The following is a 12164-nucleotide window of genomic DNA, read 5'->3' as shown; positions in this document are numbered from 1 at the left end:
CTTACACCAAGAAACTAAGACACACACACACCCAGTAACAAAGACAGACACTGACACCAAGTAACAAAGACACACACTGACACCAAGTAACAAAGACATACACTGACACCCAGTAACACAGACACACACTGACACCAATTAACAAAGACACACACTGACACCCAGTAACAAAGACATACACTGACACCAAGTAACAAAGACATACACTGACACCCAGTAACACAGAAACAAACTGACACCAAGTAACAAAGACATACAGTGACACCCAGTAACAAAGACATACACTGACAGCCAGAAACACAGACACACACTTACACCAAGTAACAAAGACAAACACTGACACCCAGTAACAAAGACATACACTGACACCAAGTAACAAAGACATACACTGACACCCAGTAACAAAGACACACACTTACACCAAGTATCACAGACACACACTGACACCCAGTAACACAGACACACATATACACCAAGTAACAAAGACGCACACTGACACCCAGTAACAAAGACATACACTGACAGCAATTAACAAAGACACACACTGACACCCAGTAACACAGACACACACTGACACCAAGTAAGAAAGTCACGCACTGACACCCTGTAACAAAGACATACACTTACACCCAGTAACAGAGACATACACTGACACCTTGTAACAAAGACATACACTGACACCAAGTAATAAAGACATACACTGACACCAAGTAAATAAGACATACACTGACACCAAGTAACAAAGACATACACTGACACCCAGTAACACAGACACACACTTGCACCAAGAAACTAAGACACAAACAGACCAAGTAACAAAGACATACACTAACACCCAGTAACAAAGACACACACTTACACCAAGTAACACAGACACACACTGACACCCAGTAACACAGACACACATAAACACCAAGTAACAAAGACACACACTGACACCAAGTAACAAAGACATACACTGACATCAATTAACAAAGACATACACTTACACCCAGTAACACAGACATACCCTGACACCAAGTACCAAAGACACACACTGACACCAAGTAACAAAGACACACACTGACACCCAGTAACACAGGCACACACTGACACCAAGTAACAAAGTCACGCACTAACACCCAGTAACAAAGACATACACTTACACCCAGTAACAGAGACATACACTGACACCTTGTAACAAAGACATACACTGACACCAAGTAATAAAGACATACACTGACACCAAGTAAAAATGACACACACTGACACCAAGTAACAAGAAATACACTGACACCCAGTAACGCAGACACGCACTGACACCAATTAACAAAGACACACACTGACACCCAGTAACAAAGACATACACTGACACCAAGTAACAAAGACATACACTGACACCCAGTAACACAGATACACTCTGACACCATGTAACAAAGACATACACTGACACCCAGTAACACAGACACACACTTACACCAAGAAACTAAGACACACACACACCCAGTAACAAAGACAGACACTGACACCAAGTAACAAAGACACACACTGACACCAAGTAACAAAGACATACACTGACACCCAGTAACACAGACACACACTGACACCAATTAACAAAGACACACACTGACACCCAGTAACAAAGACATACACTGACACCAAGTAACAAAGACATACACTGACACCCAGTAACACAGAAACAAACTGACACCAAGTAACAAAGACATACAGTGACACCCAGTAACAAAGACATACACTGACAGCCAGAAACACAGACACACACTTACACCAAGTAACAAAGACAAACACTGACACCCAGTAACAAAGACATACACTGACACCAAGTAACAAAGACATACACTGACACCCAGTAACAAAGACACACACTTACACCAAGTATCACAGACACACACTGACACCCAGTAACACAGACACACATATACACCAAGTAACAAAGACGCACACTGACACCCAGTAACAAAGACATACACTGACAGCAATTAACAAAGACACACACTGACACCCAGTAACACAGACACACACTGACACCAAGTAAGAAAGTCACGCACTGACACCCTGTAACAAAGACATACACTTACACCCAGTAACAGAGACATACACTGACACCTTGTAACAAAGACATACACTGACACCAAGTAATAAAGACATACACTGACACCAAGTAAATAAGACATACACTGACACCAAGTAACAAAGACATACACTGACACCCAGTAACACAGACACACACTGACACCAATTAACAAAGACACACACAGACACCCACTAACAAAGACATACACTGACACCAAGTAACGAAGACATACACTGACACCCAGTAACACAAATACACACTGACACCAAGTAACAAAGACATACAGTGACACCCAGTAACCAAGACATACACTGACAGCCAGAAACACAGACACACACTTACACCAAGTAACAAACACAAACACTGACACCCAGTAACAAAGACATACACTGACACCAAGTAACAAAGACATACACTGACACCCAGTAACAAAGACACACACTTACACCAAGTAACACAGAGACAAACTGACACCCAGTAACACAGACACACACATACACCGAGTAACAAAGACACACACTGACACCCAGTAACAAAGACATACACTGACACCAATTAAAAAAGACAATCACTTACACCCAGTAACACAGACATACCCTCACACCAAGTAACAAAGACACACACTGACACCAAGAAACAAAGACACACACTGACACCCAGTAACACAGACACACACTGACACCAAGTAACAAAGACACGCACTGACACCCAGTAACAAAGGCATACACTTACACCCAGTAAAAGAGACATACACTGACACCTTGTAACAAAGACATACACAGACACCAAGTAATAAAGACATACACGGAAACCAAGTAAAAAAGACACACACTGACACCAAGTAACAGAGACATACACTGACACCAAGGAACAAAGAGATACACTGACACCCAGCAACACAGACACACACTGACACCCAGTAACACAGACACACACTTACACCAAGTAACAAATACACACACTGACACCAAGTAACAAAGACATGCACTGACACCAAGTAACAAAGGCATACACTGACACCCAGTAACAAAGACACACACTTACACCAAGTAACACAGACATACACTGACAGCCAGTAACACGGACACACAGTTACACCAAGTAACACAGACACACACTGACATACAGTAACAAAGACAAACACTGACACCAAGTGACAAAGACATACACTGACACCCAGTAACACAGGCACACACTTACACCAAGTAACAAAGACATACACTGACACCAAGTAACAAAGACATACACATACACCCTTTAACAAAGACACACACTGACACCCAGTAACACAGACACACACTTACACCAAGTAACAAAGACATACACTGACACCCAGTAACACAGACACACACTGCCACCCCGTAACACAGACACACAATGCCACCCAGTAACACAGACACACACTTACACCTAGTAACACAGACAGACACTGACACCCAGTAACACAGACACCTACTTACACCAAGCAACAAAGAGATACACTGAAACTCAGTAACAAAGACATACTCTGACACCCAGTAACACAGACACACACTTACACCAAGTAACAAAGACATACACTGACACCCAGTAACAGAGACACACACTTACACCAAGTATCAGAGACATACACTGACACCCAGTACACAGACACACACTGAAACCAAGTAACAAAGACACGCACTGACACCCAGTAACAAAGACATACTCTTACACCCAGTAACAGAGACATACACTGACACCCAGCATCACAGACATACACTGACACCCAGTAACACAGACACACACTTACACCAAGAAACGAAGACACACACACACCCAGTAACAAAGACACACACTGACACCAAGTAACAAAGACACACACTGACACCAAGTAACAAAGACATACACTGACAACCAGTAACAAAGACATACACTGACACCCAGTAACACAGAGACAACCTTACACCAAGTAACAAAGACACACACTGACACCAAGTAACAAAGACATACACTGACACCCAGTAACACAGACAAACACTGACACCAAGTAACAAAGACATACAGTGACACCCAGTAACAAAGACATACACTGACAGCCAGAAACACATACATACACTTACACCAAGCAACAAAGACAAACACTGTCACCCAGTAACAAAGACATGCACTGACACCCAGTAACGCAGACACACACTTACACCAAGTAACAAAGACACACACTGACACCCAGTAACAAAGACATACACTGACACCAATTAACAAAGACATACACTGACACCCAGTAACACAGACACACACTTACACCAAGTAACAAAGACATACACTGACACCAAGTAACAAAGACACACACTGACACCCAGTAACAAAGACACACACTTACACCAAGTAACAAAGACATACACTGACACCCAGTAACAAAGACATACACTGACACCCAGTAACACAGACACACACTGCCACCCCGTAACACAGACACACAATGCCACCCAGTAACACAGACACACACTTACACCTAGTAACACAGACAGACACTGACACCCAGTAACACAGACACCTACTTACATCAAGCAACAAAGAGATACACTGAAACTCAGTAACAAAGACATACTCTGACACCCAGTAACACAGACACACACTTACACCAAGTAACAAAGACACACACTGACACCCAGTAACAGAGACACACACTTACACCAAGTATCAAAGACATACACTGACACCCAGTAACACAGACACACACTGAAACCAAGTAACAAAGACACGCACTGACACCCAGTAACAAAGACATACACTTACACCCAGTAACAGAGACATACACTGACACCCAGCATCACAGACATACACTGACACCCAGTAACACAGACACACACTTACACCAAGAAACTAACACACACACACACCCAGTAACAAAACAGACACTGACACCAAGTAACAAAGACACACACTGACACCAAGTAACAAAGACATACACTGACAACCAGTGACAAAGACATACACTGACACCCAGTAACACAGAGACAACCTTACACCAAGTAACACAGAGACAACCTTACACGAAGTACCAAAGACACACACTGACACCAAGTAACAAAGAAATACACTGACACCCAGTAACACAGACAAACACTGACACCAAGTAACAAAGACATACAGTGACACCCAGTAACAAAGACATACACTGACAGCCAGAAACACATACATACACTTACACCAAGCAACAAAGTCAAACACTGTCACCCAGTAACAAAGACATGCACTGACACCCAGTAACACAGACACACACTTACACCAAGTAACAAAGACACACACTGACACCCAGTAACAAAGACATACACTGACACCAATTAACAAAGACATACACTGACACCCAGTAACACAGACACACACTTACACCAAGTAACAAAGACATACACTGACACCAAGTAACAAAGACACACACTGACACCAATAACAAAGACACACACTTACACCAAGTAACAAAGACATACACTGACACCCAGTAACAAAGACATACACTGACAACCAGTAACACAGACACTCACTTACACCAAGTAACAAAGACACACACTCACACCCAGTAACAAAGAAATACACTTACACCAAGTAACAAAGACATACACTGACACCCAGTAACAGAGACACACACTGACACCCAGTAACACAGACACACACTGACACCAAGGAACAAAGACACGCACAGACACCCAGTAACAAAGACATACACTTACACCCAGTAACACAGACACACAATGACACCTAGTAACACAGACATACACTAACACCAAGTAACAAAGACATACACTGACACCCAGTAACACAGACGCACACTTACACCAAGTAACAAAGACACACACTGACACCCAGTAACAAAGACATACAATTAAACCCAGTAACACAGACATGCAATGACACCCAGAAACACAGACACACACTTACACCAAGTAACAAAGACATACACTGACACCCAGTGACACAGACACACACTTACACCAAGTAAAAAAGACATTCACTGACACCCAGTAACATAGACACACACTGACACCAAGTAACAAAGACACGCACTTACACCCAGTAACACAGACATGCACTGACACCAAGTAACAAAGACATACACTGACACCAAGTAACAAAGACACACACTGACACCCAGTAACACAGACACACACTGACACCAAGTAACAAAGACAGACCCTGACACCCAGTAACAAAGACATACACTGACACCCAGTAACACAGACACACACTTACACCAAGTAACAAAGACACACACTGAGACCCAATAACACAGACATACACTTACACTAAGTAACACAGACATACACTGACACCCAGTAACACAGACACACACATACACCAAGTAACAAAGACACACACTGACATCCAGTAACAAAGACATACACTGATACCAAGTGACAAAGACAGACACTGACACCCAGAAACACAGACACACTCTTACACCAAGTAACAAAGACATACACTGACACCCAGTGACACAGACACACACTGACACCAAGTAACAAAGACATACACTGACACCCAGTAACATAGACACACACTGACACCAAGTAACAAAGACACGCACTTACACCCAGTAACACAGACAGACACTGACAGCAAGTAACAAAGACATACACTGACACCAAGTATCAAAGACACACACTGACACCCAGTAACACAGACACACACTGACACCAAGTAACAAAGACAAACACTGACACCCAGTAACAAAGACATACAGTGACACCCAGTAACACAGACACACACTTACACCAAGTAACAAAGACACACACTGACACCCAGTAACAAAAACATACACTGACAGCAAGTAAAAAAGACACACACTGACACCAAGGAACAAAGACATACACTGGCACCAAGTAACAAAGACATACACTGACACCCAGTAACAAAGACACACACTTACACCAAGTAACACAGACATACACTGACACCCAGTAACACAGACACACACTTACACCAAGTAACAAAGACACACACTGACATCCAGTAACAAAGACATACACTGACACCAAGTGACAAAGCCATACACTGACACCCAGAAACACAGACACACACTTACACCAAGTAACAAAGACATACACTGACACCCAGTGACACAGACACACACTTACACCAAGTAACAAAGACATACACTGACACCCAGTAACATAGACACACACTGACACCAAGTAACAAAGACACGCACTTACACCCAGTAACACAGAAATACACTGACACCAAGTAACAAAGACATACACTGACACCCAGTAACACAGACACACACTGACACCAAGTTGCAAAGACAAACAATGACACCCAGTAACAAAGACATACACTGACACCCAGTAACACAGACACACACTTACACCAAGTAACAAAGACACACACTGACACCCAGTAACAAAAACATACACTGACACCAAGTAAAAAAGACACACACTGACACCCAGTAACAAAGGCACACACTGACACCCAGTAACAAAAACATACACTGACACCATGTAACAAAGACATACACTGACACCAAGTAACACAGACATACACTGACACCAAGTAAAATAGACACACACTGACACCAAGTAACAAAGACAGACACTGACACCAAGTAACAAAGACACACACTGACACCAAGTAACAAAGACATACACTGATACCCAGTAACACAGACACACACTGACACCAAGTAACAAAGACATACACTGACAACCAGTAACAAAGACATACACTGACACCCAGTAACACAGAGACACCCTTACACCAAGTAACAAAGACACACACTGACACCCAGTAACAAAGACATACACTGACACCAAGTAACAAAGACATACACTGACACCCAGTAACAGACAAACACTGACACCAAGTAACAAAGACATACAGTGACACCCAGTAACAAAGACATACACTTACAACAAGTAACAAAGACACACACTGACAGCCAGAAACACAGACATACACTTACACCAAGTAACAAAGACAAACACTGTCACCCAGTAACAAAGACATGCGCTGACACCCAGTAACACAGACACACACTTACACCAAGTAACAAAGACACACACTGACACCCAGTAACAAAGACATACACTGACACCAATTAACAAAGACATACACTGACACCAAGTAACAAAGACATACACTGACACCCAGTAACACAGACAAACACTGACACCAAGTAACAAAGACATACAGTGACACCCAGTAACAAAGACATACTCTGACAGCCAGAAACACATACATACACTTACACCCAGTAACAAAGACATGCACTGACACCCAGAAACACAGACACACACTTACACCAAGTAACAAAGACACACACTGACACCCAGTAACAAAGACATACACTGACACCAATTAACAAAGACATACACTGACACCCAGTGACACAGACACACACTTACACCAAGTAACAAAGACATACACTGACACCAAGTAACAAAGACACACACTGACACCCAGTAACAAAGACACACACTAACACCAAGTAACTAAGACATACACTGACACCCAGTAACAAAGACATACACTGACAACCAGTAACACAGACACTCACTTACACCAAGTAACAAAGACACACACTCACACCCAGTAACAAAGAAATACACTTACACCAAGTAACACAGACATACACTGACACCCAGTAACACAGACACACACTTACACCAAGTAACAAAGACACACACTGACATCCAGTAACAAAGACATACACTGACACCAAGTGACAAAGACAGACACTGACACCCAGAAACACAGACACACACTTCCACCAAGTCACAAAGACATACACTGACACCCAGTGACACAGACACACACTGACACCAAGTAACAAAGACACGCACTTACACCCAGTAACACAGACATACACTGACACCAAGTAATTAAGACATACACTGACACCAAGTATCAAAGACACACACTGACTCCCAGTAACACAGACACACACTGACACCAAGTAACAAAGAGAAACACTGACACCCAGTAACAAAGACATACACTGACACACAGTAACACAGACACACACTTATCACCAAGTAACAAAGACACACACTGACACCCAGTAACAAAAACATACACTGACACCAAGTAAAAAAGACACACACTGACACCAAGTAACAAAGACATACACTGACACCAAGTAACAAAGACATACACTGACACCCAGTAACAAAGACACACACTTACACCAAGTAACACAGACATACACTGACACCCAGTAACACAGACACACACTTACACCAAGTAACAAAGACACACACTGACATCCAGTAACAAAGACATACAATGACACCAAGTGACAAAGCCATACACTGACACCCAGAAACACAGACACACACTTACACCAAGAAACAAAGACATACACTGTCACCCAGTAACAAAGACATGCGCTGACACCCAGTAACACAGACACACACTTACACCAAGTAACAAAGACACACACTGACACCCAGTAACAAAGACATACACTGACACCAATTAACAAAGACATACACTGACACCCAGTAACACAGACACACACTTACACCAAGTAACAAAGACATACACTGACACCAAGTAACAAAGACACACACTGACACCCAGTAACGCAGACACACACTTACACCAAGTAACAAAGACATACACTGACATCCAGTAACAAAGACATACACTGACACCCAGTAACAGAGACACCCTTACACCAAGTAACAAAGACACACACTCACACCAAGTAACAAAGACACACACTGACATCCAGTAACAAAGACATACACTGACACTCAGTAATAAAGACATACTCTGACATCCAGTAACACAGACACACACTTGCAACAAGTAACAAAGACACACACTGACACCCAGTAACACAGACACACACTGAAACCAAGTAACAAAGACACGCACTGACACCCAGTAACAAAGACATACACTTACACCCAGTAACAGAGACATACACTGAGACCCAGCATCACAGACATACACTGACACCCAGTAACACAGACACACACTTACACCAAGAAACTAAGACACACACACACCCAGTAACAAAGACAGAAACTGACACCAAGTAACAAAGACACACACTGACACCAAGTAACAAAGACATACACTGACACCCAGTAACACAGACACACACTGACACCAAGTAACAAAGACATACACTGACAACCAGTAACAAAGACATACACTGACACCCAGTAACACAGAGACAACCTTACACCAAGTAACAAAGACACACACTGACACCAAGTAACAAAGACATACACTGACACCAAGTAACAAAGACATACACTGACACCCAGTAACACAGACAAACACTGACACCAAGTAACAAAGACATACAGTGACACCCAGTAACAAAGACATACACTGGCAGCCAGAAACACATACATACACTTACACCCAGTAACAAAGACATGCACTGACACCCAGAAACACAGACACACACTTACACCAAGTAACAAAGACACACACTGAAACCCAGTAACAAAGACATACACTGACACCAATTAACAAAGACATACACTGACACCCAGTGACACAGACACACACTTACACCAAGTAACAAAGACATACACTGACACCCAGTAACAAAGACATACACTGACAACCAGTAACACAGACACTCACTTACACCAAGTAACAAAGACACACACTCACACCCAGTAACAAAGAAATACACTTACACCAAGTAACACAGACATACACTGACACCCAGAAACACAGACACACACTTACACCAAGTAACAAAGACATACACTGACACCCAGTAACATAGACACACACTGACAACAAGTAACAAAGACACGCACTTACACCCAGTAACACAGACATACACTGACACCAAGTAACAAAGACATACACTGACACCCAGTAACACAGACACACACTGACACCAAGTAACAAAGACATACACTGACACCAAGTAACAAAGACACACACTGACACCCAGTAACAAAGACACACACTTACACCAAGTAACACAGACATACACTGACACCCAGTAACACAGACACACACTTGCAACAAGTAACAAAGACACACACTGACACCCAGTAACACAGACACACACTGAAACCAAGTAACAAAGACACGCACTGACACCCAGTAACAAAGACATACACTTACACCCAGTAACAGAGACATACACTGACACCCAGCATCACAGACATACACTGACACCCAGTAACACAGACACACACTTACACCAAGAAACTAAGACACACACACACCCAGTAACAAAGACAGAAACTGACACCAAGTAACAAAGACAGACACTGACACCAAGTAACAAAGACATACACATACACCCAGTAACACAGACACACACTGACACCAAGTAACAAAGACATACACTGACAACCAGTAACAAAGACATACACTGACACCCAGTAACACAGAGACAACCTTACACCAAGTAACAAAGACATACACTTACACCCAGTAACAGAGACATACACTGACACCCAGCATCACAGACATACACTGACACCCAGTAACACAGACACACACTTACACCAAGAAACTAAGACACACACACACCCAGTAACACAGACACACACTGACACCCAGTAACAAAAACATACACTGACACCAAGTAAAAAAGACACACACTGACACCCAATAACAAAGACACACACTGACACCCAGTAACAAAAACATACACTGACACCATGTAACACAGACATACACTGACACCAAGTAATTTAGACACACACTGACACCAAGTAACAAAGACAGACACTGACACCAAGTAACAAAGACACACACTGACACCCAGTAACACAGAGACACCCTTACACCAAGTAACAAAGACACACACTGACACCCAGTAACAAAGACATACACTGACACCAAGTAACAAAGACATACACTGACACCCAGTAACACAGACAAACACTGACACCAAGTAACAAAGAGATACAGTGACACCCAGTAACAAAGACATACTCTTACAACAAGTAACAAAGACACACACTGACAGCCAGAAACACAGACATACACTTACACCAAGTAACAAAGACAAACACTGTCACCCAGTAACAAAGACATGCACTGACACCCAGTAACACAGACACACACTTACACCAAGTAACAAAGACACACACTGACACCCAGTAACAAAGACATACACTGACACAAAATAACAAAG

Source organism: Heterodontus francisci, unplaced genomic scaffold, assembly GCF_036365525.1.
Source record: "Heterodontus francisci isolate sHetFra1 unplaced genomic scaffold, sHetFra1.hap1 HAP1_SCAFFOLD_57, whole genome shotgun sequence".
Lineage (NCBI taxonomy): Eukaryota > Metazoa > Chordata > Chondrichthyes > Heterodontiformes > Heterodontidae > Heterodontus > Heterodontus francisci.
This window is presented reverse-complemented; position numbering follows the sequence as displayed.